A 12,524-nucleotide genomic window follows, 5' to 3' on the forward strand; every position below is an offset into this window, starting at 1 on the left:
TCCTAGGGCACACTGGATCTCACACAGCCACGTGGGCTTCTTCTGGGGCCTGCCTTGTGCTAGCATTCCCAGGTGTCCATGAAGAAGAAATACTGATGAAGGGGGGTGGCCAAGTGCAGTGTCTCAAAGATCTAACTGCAACTCTGACAAGTCTGATCAAAGGAGTCTCTCCTTGGTTCTTTGATCTCCTGATAACCACAGTTAGCACTCTCCCCTGGCCGTGCCTGGGGCGGAAGCTCTCCCTTCTCACTCCCCCATCTCTTTCTAGTTTAAGTAATTCAACTGCTAATCATTTTCAAAGGAGTAAAAATAAGCAACTATTTTAAGTTCCAACTCACTTGCTAGATTGAGTCAAGTCTCTTTACCGGCATGATACCACTTTGGGAAATAAAAATAATGCCATGAAATCCTAAAAAGCATGCTCCTTGCCCTAAACGCCTTATCTGACCTGGAGTTGTGGGCAAGTCCACAGGAATGGGGAGATGACCTTAATGTGTCTCCAGAGGTGCCTGGGGGCGGGGAGCGAGGGAAAGGCATGGCTTCCTGTCCTGTGGTGGAGGCAAGAATCTGAGACTTGAACGGTCATCAAGCTCTCCTTCCTTTTCTCTTCCCACATTTCCAAAACAGTTTGATGGGACTCTCTCCTCCAACTCCACATCACCCAGTGTCCTTCGGTGCCAGGTTTTCCCATGAGGTGTGTCCAGCATGTTCTGCTCAGAAATGGACTTTATGAAAATATTGAGGAGAGGGGAGAAAAGTGGAGCCATGGAACTTGCTCTTACCCCAAGGATGTCAGATTTCGCAAATAAAAACACAAGACACCCAAGTGACTTGACTTTGAAATTCAGATAAACAAGGAATAATATTTTTGCATAAGCATGTCCCAGATATTGCATACGATGTGCTTCTAATACAGCATTATTCATTGTTTGTCTGAAATTTAAACGTAACTGGATGCCCTGTGTTTTATCTGGCAACCCTATCAGGGTCCCTCTATCACCAAAACTTGCCGAACACAGCCTGAGACTGTCACCAGAAAGACTGATTCATCTCTGCCCTTAAATCCCCTTGTGAATCTGGCCCAGTCCAGGCCTTTCACCAAATGGTGGGAGAAGGGAAGGGGTCAGTGTTTGTTGAGCTCCCGCGTAACAGGGTGTCCCATTTGATCCTCACAATACCCCAATGGGTGGCTACTATTATTTCGCTTCTACATTTGGTGGAAGTAGGGCCCAGGAAAGGTAAGGAGTCTGCCGGCTTCTGAGTGCTGGAGGTAGGATTCTAACACAGGCATCTCTACCATCAAGCCGTGATCTGTCCATTACTGTTGCTGACTCCTTCCTTCTCAATGTCCTGGGTTTGTCTCAGGACAAACCCAGAGGCTTGGGGACTTGTTCCAACATAAACAGGCTTTTTTTCCCCCGCCATTCCAGCTGTCTCTTTTCACATTCATCAAAGCTCTAGATCTTATCCTCTAACACTCTCTGTTCTGCCATTTGAAGCAGAGGGGTATGGGAAATCCGGGTAAGAAAGGAGAGCAGACCTGAATGGGGGTCTTAGTACTTCAGTACATGACAGGTAGTCAGTAGCAGTTTTCCCCATGCAGATGAGCCAGCGTAAACTCATTCATCCGCACAGAATTCAAACCAGGACACAAGCATATTATGAAATCCTGACCTTCTTTTTCTTTCCTTTTTTTTGAGACAGAGTTTCACTCTGGTTGCCCAGGCTGAAGTGCAATAGCACAATCTCAGCTAACTTCAACCTCCACCTCCCAGGTTCAAGTGATTCTCCTGCCTCAGCCTCCCAAGTAGCTGGGATTACAGGAGCACGTCACCATGCCCGGCTAATTTTTGTATTTTTAGTAGAGACGGAGTTTCACCGTGTTAGTCAGGCTGGTCTTGAACTCCTGACCTCAGGTGATCCACCCTCCTTGGCCTCCCGAAGTGCAGGGATTACAGGCCTGAGCCACCGCACCTAGCCTGACCTTATTTCTGAAGGTAGTGGTGTTTAGATTGCAGCTGCATTGGAATCACCTGGAGGGCTTGTTCAAACACCAATTGCTGGTCCACCCTGGAGTTTCTGCCTCAGGAGGTTTACAGTGGGGCTGGAGAATCTGCATTTCTGATAAGTTCCCAGATGATCCTGACACTGCTGGTCTGGGGAGTTACTGATGTGGTCTGGCTGTGTCCCCACCCAAATCTCATTTTTCTTTTAAGAGGGAGTCTCACTCTGTGGCCCAGGCTGGAGTGCAGTGGCGCCATCTCAGCTCACTGCAACCTCTGCCTCCTGGGTACAAGCGATTCTCCTGCCTCAGCTTCCCAGGTAGCTGGGACTACAGGTGCGTGCCACCACGCCCAGCTAACTTTTTGTATTTTTAGTAGAGGTAGGGTTTCACCATGTTAGCAGGGATGGTCTTGATCTCTTGACCTCTTGATCCGCCCGCCTCGGCCTCCTAAAGTGCTGGGATTACAGGCATGAGCCACTGCACCCAGACCCAAATCTCATCTTGAATTGTAGCTCCCATAATTCCCATGTGTTGTGGGAGGGACCCAGAGGGAGACAACTGAATCATGGAGGTGGTTTCCCCATACTGTTCTCTTGGTAGTGAATAAGTCTCATGAGATCTGATGATTTTATAAGGGAAACCCCTTTTGCTTGGTTCTCATTCTCTCTTTTGCCTGTGGCCATGTAAGACATGCCTTTTGCTTTCTGCCATCATTGGGAGGCCTCCCCAGCCATATGGAACCGTGAGTCTATTAAGCCCTTTTTTTTTTTTTTTTTTTAAATAAATCACCCAGTCTTTATCAGCAGTGTGAAAATGAACCTATATACCACGTTGAGAACCACTGCTCCAGGACCAAGAAGGGGGGCTTCACTAAAAATAATACACAGTATTTGGAACTTAGGTTCACATACACTTTGGAATTCAAGACTATTGTACACCTCTCATCCCCACCATTTAAAAACATCCTGCAATCCTTTCTATCCATTGAAGTCCACATTCATTCCTTTATTCACTCATCTCCATAGATATGAAGTAAGCATGGTCAATGTAACAGACACCATCTGGATCCTCAGATACATAGAGATGACCGGGACCCAGTTCCTGCCAGCACACCGGGGACAATCAAATAAGCAAAATAACACCAGTGGAGTAGGAGAGCTTATAATAGAAGCAGATAAAGTCAGCCAGGAAGGAAGAGAGAGGAGGAAGGAAGGTTCTCCAGGGTCTTACCCTTTGAGCTGAGTTTGGAAGGCTGGGTTACAAAAAGCAAAGGACAGTCCCCGTGGAGGCATGGGACAACATGGCAGGCTCAAGGGCTGCGAGCAGGTTACATGGTCAACTTGGTGACATGTGGATAGATGGGCAGTTCATGTCGGGGAGCCTAGCAGGGGTTTATACTGAGATGCTTGGCTTTCTTTGCCAATGGTGATGAGGCGTTGGATGGTCTTTAGTGGAGGATGGCGTAATACGGCCTATAATCTGGACAGTGATTTGGGGGAGGGTTGAGAGTCTTCGTCTGCTAGGGCTGCTATGACAAGACACCATAGACTGGGTAGCTTACCAACAACAGAAATTTGCTTCTCACACTTCTAGAGGCTGCGCGGTCCAATATTAAGGCAGATTCAGCGTCTGCTGAGGGCCCACTTTCTGGCCCATGGACGGCACCTTCTTGCTGTGTCCTCCCTTGCTGGAAGGGGTGAGAGTGCTCCCAGGGGTCCTGTTTCTAAGGGCACTAATCTTATTCATGCATCTCTGCCTTTGTGACCTCATCACCTCTTAAAATGCCCACCTCCTAACACCATCGCCCCGGGGCTAGGATTTCCACATGTGCATTTTGGAGGCTGCAAACACTTACACCATAGCAGTCAGGAATATCCCATGGGGAGGCTATTGCAATAGGACCCACTAGAGATGATACTGGTGTGAATGAAAGTGGGATCTCTCCGAGTTGAATGGAGACCAAAACTCTGATGGTCCAAAAACGAAACATTTATGTCCCTCTTGTTACCCTCCACCAACAAAAGGAGCCTAAGTTTGGGGGAATAAGATGCAAATATTCCCCTATATTTTATGCTGCTGTCTTCGTCTGTAGCTTATTTAAACTGCATTTCTGTTCCAATGATTTCCACCTTTTAAAGGATGACTCTGACTCATTACTATTTGTCAGTCTCTCTCCCTCCCATTCCTGGATGTTTATTTACTCATCCAACGTCATTCAGCAGCCCACTGGGCGATGTGACAGTGGCACTTACTCCTAATGACAGAGGAGGGAAGGATGAGCCTAAAAACAGTCACTGGTACGATTAATTTTCTTTTTTCTTTTTCTTTTTTTTTTTTTTTTGAGACGGAGTTTCGCTCTTGTTACCCAGACTGGAGTGCAATGGCACGATCTCGGCTCACCGCAACCTCCGCCTCCTGGGTTCAGGCAATTTTCCTGCCTCAGCCTCCTGAGTAGCTGGGATTACAGGCACGCACCACTATGCCCAGCTAATTTTTGTATTTTTAGTAGAGACGGGGTTTCACCATGTTGACTAGGATGGTCTCGATCTCTTGACCTTGTGATCCACCCACCTCAGCCTCCCAAAGTGCTGGGATTATAGGTGTGAGCCACCGTGCCCGGCTTTTTCTTTTTTGAGACAGAATTTTGCTCTTGTTGCCCAGGCTGGAGTGCAACAGCACAATCTCAGCCCACTGCACCCTCCGCCTCCTGGGTTCAAGCAACTCTCCTGTCTCAGCCACCAGAGTAGCTGGGATTGTGGGCATCTGCCACCATACCTGATAATTTTTGTATTTTTATTAGAGACGGGGTTTCATCAAGTTGGCCAGGCTGGTCTTGAACTCCTGACCTCAGGTGATCTGCCCGCCTTGGCCTCCCAAAGTGCTGAGATTACAGGTATGGGCCATCACACCCAGCCGATTAATTTTCAAATCACTTTGAAATGAATTTTATGGACTTGAAAAAAATACTAATTTACTCCCTAGATTGAAAACTACTTCCAAGAGATCACGTATTTTTTTCTTTGTACAGTGTCTAATATAGCACTCTAGCATAGGCACTTGATAAATATATTTTGGCCATTGAAAATAAACTAAACTGTTTTAACATATTAATCTCACTAGAATATCAAACTTCTAAAATAAGCAGAACAATTTCCATCATCTGACTTTCTATAAATACAAATATTTTACTTGTTTTGTTTTTGTTTCGAGATGGAGCCGTGCTCTGTGGCCCAGGCTGGAGTGCAGTGGCGCAATCTCGGCTCACTGTAACCTCTGCCTCCTGGGTTCTATCGATTCTCCTGTCTTAGCCTCCCAAGTAGCTGGGATTACAGGCCCACGCCGCCATGCCCGGCTAATTTTTTGTATTTTAGTTGAGACGGGGTTTCACTGTGTTGCCCAGAGTGGTCTCAAACTCCTGAGCTCAGGCAATCCACCCGCCTTGGCCTCCCATAATGCTCGGATTACAGGCGCACCTGGACCTTTTACCTGATTTTTAAAGAAAAGTTTTTAGTTATAGTAAGAAAGGGTGAGAGTATAAATATTGAACTATCAAGTGCAAAAACCTAGCCTTGAAGAGAGTTTGACTTTCAGTGGGAGAATGTGTGGTTCACGCAATCAGAGCTCATTTGGAGTGATTTGACACTGTAGAGGAAAAATATACCCATCTTCAGGATTTATAACTTTAGAAGATAATGTTTTCATAAGTCACTCTTATTTGCATGTTGGGAATTTCAGTTACAGCAATAACATGATAAATCAATTCAATCTCTTTAAACAAGGCAAGTTTTAAAAATAATCTTCCAGTGATGATGCCAAATGTTTAATTGGAAGTGACACCAGTTAGACTGAAGGGAAACCCTTCTCTGGGCCTCCTGTGGCTACGAGGTCAACTGAAATCCCGAAGATGATGGCTCCTTCCTAGCTCGAGAAATGACCTTTGGCAAGTCACAGCAAGAGCTGTCGCCCACTGTAGCATGCACAAAGAGTCACTGTCTGTCTTTATGAGCAGACAGCGGCTCTGTCCATCAAGAGACCAAGAATGTAAATGATCCCTCCAAAACCTAGTGCCCTGACCTCACAGCAGGGAAAACCCAAGCTTTCACAGCCAAAGGAACTTCCAAAATGAAATTGAAGGAAAATTAACCAGGAAAAAATGAGAGAAAAGGATTTCAATGGAATAATTCATGGTCTCTCTCCTTTTGGCTCTTCTGCTGAACTAATTCATGATTGGCCTTGCTCTTGGGAAAGAATTCAAGATTGGCACTAATAGCCTAGAGCCCAGTTCAGGCAGCTTCTGGGGTGTCACCATGGCCCAGCCCTCTGAGGCCAAATAGCTCAGGGGATGGCCAGTCTGATTCCAAGAAGTATCAGTGACCTACACCCTAGACCCCTTCACCTGCAGCCTCCACAGTGCTGCAGGTTGTTAGCGTCTTTCTTATCCTCTTGGAGAATGCCCTTGGGTGTACTTTTTTTTTTTTTTTTGAGATGGAGTTTCGCTCTTATTACCCAGGCTGGAGTGCAATGGCGCGATCTCGGCTCACCGAAACCTCCGCCTCCTGGGTTCAGGCAATTCTCCTGCCTCAGCCTCCTGACTAGCTGGGATTACAGGCACGCGCCACCATGCCCAGCTAATTTTTTGTATTTTTAGTAGAGACAGGGTTTCATGTTGACCAGGATGGTTTCGATCTCTTGACCTCATGATCCAGCCCCCTCGGCCTCCCAAAGTGCTGGGATTACAGGCTTGAGCCACCGCGCCCGGCCCAGGTGTACTTTTTTACAGCAAGCATCTGTGAAGTTCAGTTTGCACAGCAAAAGAAGGCACTGGAGATTTTTAGCAACTAGTACAGCAAAGACGGTGTTGATCCCAGGAAAATTACGAAATAAGCTGGGTTCATCGTTACTGCTATTGCATTCTGCTTTCTTCTCCCGGCCCTACATCCATCCACCCTGGACCCACCGATGGCTTGGCTGTTTTCTGCCAACACAAAAGTCTGCACTTAGAACCCTTCGCAAACCTGTTCTCTTAAAGTACCCCGTACATCAAAAATGTCCTTCCCATTGCTCACATTGGGTCTGTCTTCATTCTGCATAAATTCCTCTTATAGCATTGACGGTGTCAGGGAAAAAGCAATCCGGTGAGTTGTTGACACAAAGTTGCGGTTAAGGACGATACCAGCAGCAGACAGAGCTGCTGGCTCACCCAGGCTCTCCGTCCTTGTAGGTATAATCCCAGTTGACTGACTTGTTTTCCTGGCCTCCTTTTAAGCCTTGGGTGGCCATGAGTCAGAGTTCTGGCCAATAAGACACAAGCAGAAGTATGCTAGGGGTGTCATTGATAGTGTTTGCCGATACAAGGGGACAAACATAGCTGGCACCTTTCTTTATCCTTCTTGGAAGCAGGCATGACAGCTGGAGGAACAGGACATACCATCACCAGCAGGTAACCCGCAAGAGGGACAGGCTGAGAGTCATGAGAAGACAAGTGACTTCACCACTGCTCTTGTCTTCTCGTCTCCCTAGCTCTCGGGTCTAGGCATGGAAACCTAGATCCCTCTGGCTACGCTCTCCCTCCACTCCCCTCCATGCCCTGTGTCCTCCTCTGATACTCGTCCACCGATCTCTCACTCCAGCTCTAACTAATCATTGGCTTTCTCCACCACTGCCTGTCTCCTAAACCCCATCTCATTGCCGGAGAACATTCATGCCCATCTGAGGGTTTGTGTTGTTATTTGATCGTGGTAAGAATACAGATTTTCTACTGTACAATACAGAACTGTTAACTGTAGGTGCTACGTTGTTCTGCAGACCTCCAGAACGTAGTAATCTTGCACAACTGAAACTTTCTACCCATTGGTTCACAACTCCCTACCTCGATCTTCCCCTGAGACCGTGGCACCCACGGTTGGACTCTCTGCCTCTGTAAGTGTGGCTCTTTTAGGTACCCCATAGAGGTGAAATATGCAGTGTTTATCTTTCTGTAACTGGCTTATTCCGCTGAGCATAATGCCCTCCAGATTTACTCATTATTACATAAGGCAAGATCTCCTTCTTTTTGAAGGCTGAACAATATTCCATTGCATGGATACATGTGAGGTTTTCACGTTTCCCCAGGTCTCATCTGTAGTCACGTCTAAATTTACCCTGACCCATGGCTAAAGGAGAATGGAAAACGCTGAACGTAATGACTTTCCCTGACATGTTCTCAAGAGCACTTGACCAAGGATCTCTGCCTCCCTGTTCTCTTGGTTCTCCTCCCATCACTACTAGCTACAGGGTGATGATGGATGTCTGCGTCAAAAGGACCTGCGTTCCCTTTCCAACTCTAACAAGATTGGCAGGGAACTTAATTCCTTCAATATCAAATTCCTCTATTGTAAAATAAAACCATTTTACATTTCAGCACTGTTATAAAAGAGAAACGAGCTCACATATAAGCCAGGTAATAGATGCTGAGTATATATTAGCTGTTATTTTATACGGGGCCAATATCAGTAGGCAAAGCTACCTCTGCCACCCTGGCCCCACCTTACCTGATCCCATCAGCAAGCAATTTGTTCACAAGGTTAAGCATGCCTTATCTCCAAAGCCTTTTATTCTTGAGAGGGGAGGTACATTGCTACACAGACATTCACTTAGTTGTATCTTTTTTTTTTTTTTTTTTTTGAGATGGAGTTTCACTCTCTTTGCCCAGGCTGGAGTGCAGTGGCGCAATCTCGGCTCACTGCAACCTCCGCCTCTCAGGTTCAAGCGATTCTCCTGCCTCGGCCTCTTGAGTAGCTGGGGTTACAGGTGCTCACCAGCACGCTCAGCTAATTTTTGTATTTTTAGTAGAGACGGGGTTTCACCATGTTGGCCAGGCTGGTCTCAAACTCCTGACCTCAGGTGATCCACCCACCTCAGCCTCCCAAAGTGCTGGGATTACAAGTGTGAGCCACTGCGCCCAGACAATTTTGTCTTTAAACATGTCATTATTTCAGTGGAAGAAGATGGGATAGAATTAGAACACTAGAGATACACCAAGAAAGACAAGACAGAGGATGCTGAATGCTGTGGAATGGGGAAGAAGAGAACAGTGGGAAAAGCTCAAAAAGAACGAGGACAAATGCACCTTGGCCCCCGAGATGGTCCTAATTAATTTCCTTTCTTTTCTGTTGCTGTTTTGGCTTCCTTTGGTTTAAAACTAAAATGCGCTGTTTTCACTCTGATTATGTGTTGTATTTTTATATTTATGAGATTAAAATGGCATAACCTGCCTACAGCACACCGTGGTCTAAGGCACTGAATGCGTGTTCCAGAAGCAAGGGGAAAAAAGGCCTCAAGCCTGACGAGGCAAAATGCTTATGTAGCATGAGAACCTTATTGACTTAAGTTTCAGAATTGTTCTCCCAGGGAAGGAAAACCATCTTAAAAAACAAACCAACTTGTATTCTGGGGTATTTCCCAGAAAAGACGCAGGTATGGTCCGTCAGATGGGGTTTTGTTTTGTTTTTCGAGCTTCAGCCGGGTGGTAAAAGGTCAGCCCTGTGTTGTGACACACTCTGGTGCCTCTCTCCCGTAATCCTAACCACAGCCCTAGAAAAGCTATGCCGTGTGGCAGTTCGTAAAATGAAATTTCATTTTTAAATGCCTTCCCCCTTCAAAAGTTACTGCTGAGTCTGAGAATGTTCTGGAAAAATGCTGCTGCTCAAAATTATTTCAGAATAATTTCCCCCGGGAGAAAGCTGTGAAGATGATTTCTCTTAAAATAAGCTACTGAGCTAGGAAGGCGGAGCAAAGCAGACATGTCTCACGTGGGTGAGGTCTTGAGAATGGGTGAGAAGGAAAAACGGGGTGGGGGGATGTGTGGGTGAGCTTCTAGAAGAGCCGCATCACCTGCTGACCTGTGAGTGAGAATGTTGGTTAGTAGGAAGCCAGTCAGTTCTGTCCCCATGTGCTCAATGATGCGCCACAATCTATAGCAAGCACAGACAGAACGTCAGCTCTGTCCTGGACTCTGCGCCTCCGGGCTGCGGTGCCCCAGCTTTGACCCATGGAGTGGGGGCTCCCTGAGATCTCTGTCTTCACCCCCTTACAGCCTAAAGCAATACCGGCCGCGGCCACACTGGTTGAAGCTGTCAATGACTGACTTGCACAGCAGTGAGCGCCGCTAGGATGTATTGTACGTTGTGGGTCTCTGTTTTAAATCGGATTACCATCCTGACTTCATCAGTGTCATCTGTAATTAGGTCTGGCATTCTAGACTTAAGGCAGCCACCCCTCTGTATCTACGACTGTGACGAGAAGCCATCTGCACACACCACGAACTAAAAGCCTCCTTTTGACTGCCGTGATACCAAAGCTCAGTGCGACAGCGTGAGACTGTGGCTTCAACCTCGTCTTGCCCCTTTTCTCTACCTAACTTTTCTTACACAAAACTATGCAGAAGAAAAGAGTACGAAGGAGAAATCAAGAGCCTACATATAATCTATGAAGCAGCTCATCAGCTCATAAATCAAGAGGCCAACTCTTTCGCTGCAGTTTGAATTATGTCCCCCACCCCAACTGTGACTTTATCTGGAAACGGACTTGGTGTCATCAAGTTAGAATGAGGTCATTAGGGTGGGCCCTGCTCCACTATGACTGCTGTCATTATGTAAAGGGGATATTTGGACACAGATTCAGGCACGCAGGGAGGGCATCTTATGAGGGTGAAGGCATGGAGCCGGGTGATGCGTCTACCAGCCAAGGGACACCGAAGACTGGCAGCAAGCCACCAGCAGCCAGCAGAGAGGCCTGAAGCACGCCCTCCCTCACTGGCCTTGAAAGGAACGGATCCCGGAACACTTGGATCTCAGACTTCCAGCCTCCAGAACTGTGAGACATTTCTGTTGTTGAAGCTGGCAAGTTTGTGGTATTTTATGACAGCAGCCCTAGCAAACTCATACATCTTCGTATTTTAAAATCATGACTAGCAGAGTGTGGGTATCCACTGAAACCACAGGTGGCTTTCCACATAAAGCTGGTTCACGACCAGCTTTATGCTTAGAGGGAGGTATAGGAGTCGCACAGTAACACACAGAAATCTTCATCATTTACAGCTAAAAGCAAAAGCAAAATGTCTTGTTTTCAGTCTCTCCCCTCTCAGTAAGTCTTGTCTACATCTTGTGTTATTAATAGGTTAATTTCTTTCCCATGCAGCTATGGTCTGATGAAGATGAGAGGGATCCTTTTAAACCCATGAGTCTTGCAAAGCCAATCTACTGTATTCTCTCCATGCAGTGGCACAATCTCAGCTCATTGCAGCCTCTGCCTTCAGACCTCAAGTAATTCTCCCACCTCAGCCTCCTGAGCAGCTGGTACCACAGGCAGGCACCACCACGCCCAGCTATCTTTTTTTTTTTTTTTGTATTTTTTCATAGAGACTGGGTTTCACCATGTTGCCCAGGCTGGTCTTGAACTAGTGAGCTCAAGTGATCCACCTGCCTCAGCCTCCCCAAGTGCTGGGATTACGGTCATGAACCACCACATCCGGCCTTGTATTTTTAACATGAAATCTGTAGAATGTATGTTGCTGCTACTTCAAGAGCAGTACAGGTGTAAATGAAAATAAGAAAAAATAATTCAGGGAGCCACAACAGCAACACACCATCTGCCACGTAACAGCAATTCTCCGTTCAACCCTTAAGTATGTTAATATCTTTATTGCTTATAAGACCATTTACTAACCGGTTCAGCATGAGTTGGGAAAGGAGGCAGAAATTTCTCAGAGTTCAAGTTGATTTCATTCTTTTATTTTTGAGACAGCGCCTTCACTCTATTGCCAGGCTGGAGTGCAGTGGCGCGATCTCGGCCCACTGCAACCTCTGCCTCCTGGGTTCAAGCGATTCCCCTGCCTCAGCCTCCTGAGTAGCTGGGATTACAGGTATGCGCCACCATACCCAGTTAATTTTTGTATTTTTGGTGGAGACAAGGTTTCTCCATGTTGGTTAGGCTAGTCTCGAACTCCTGACTTCGTGATCCACCCACCTCGGCTTCCCAAAGTGCTGTGATTACAGGCGTGAGCCATCGCACCCGGCCTTCCAGTTGATTTCTTTTGGGGCCATGATTGTTATTGCCGAGATTCAAAACTATTCTAGCAGATCTCAAACAGAAGCATGTCTGCCTTGTACAAAGGAGACTGATGTGGAAGGCTTCCTGCCTAGGACTGCACCCTTTGTGTGTCTTATGAGCACTGCATATGCTGGAAAATACTGACATCAACAGGAAAGCAGAGCAGATTGAATGAATATTATCAAAGTAGATTTTCTGAACTCACTTTGGCAAAAATAATCCATCCCGTTGTCTAGGTACATGTGAGGCAGTCATGAAAACACACTTCTCTTTGGAAATCTGCTGTCAGATGGACTGGCATTTCATCAACCTCTCCAAGCCACTTCCCCCAGGGTCAGCACCACCAACAAGCCTCATATTTACATTTCCTCACATTACTTCACTTTGATCTGCCTTTTTCCTTCTAAGCTACCAAGCAGAAATTTCAACA

General features: G+C 46.5%; 1 long non-coding RNA gene across 1 annotated transcript in view; it reads right to left on the reverse strand.

The window, feature by feature from the left end:
• Positions 1 to 3,714, reverse strand: part of LOC128931695 (uncharacterized) — a 141,573-nt gene extending 137,859 nt beyond the window's left edge. Inside the window, exon 1 of the long non-coding RNA XR_008480437.2 lies at positions 3,567 to 3,714. This is a non-coding gene — a long non-coding RNA (uncharacterized LOC128931695). The remainder of the gene's footprint in view (positions 1 to 3,566) is intronic.
• Between the last annotated feature and the right edge of the window lie 8,810 nt (positions 3,715 to 12,524).

Source organism: Callithrix jacchus, chromosome 4, assembly GCF_049354715.1.
Source record: "Callithrix jacchus isolate 240 chromosome 4, calJac240_pri, whole genome shotgun sequence".
Taxonomy (NCBI): domain Eukaryota; kingdom Metazoa; phylum Chordata; class Mammalia; order Primates; family Cebidae; genus Callithrix; species Callithrix jacchus.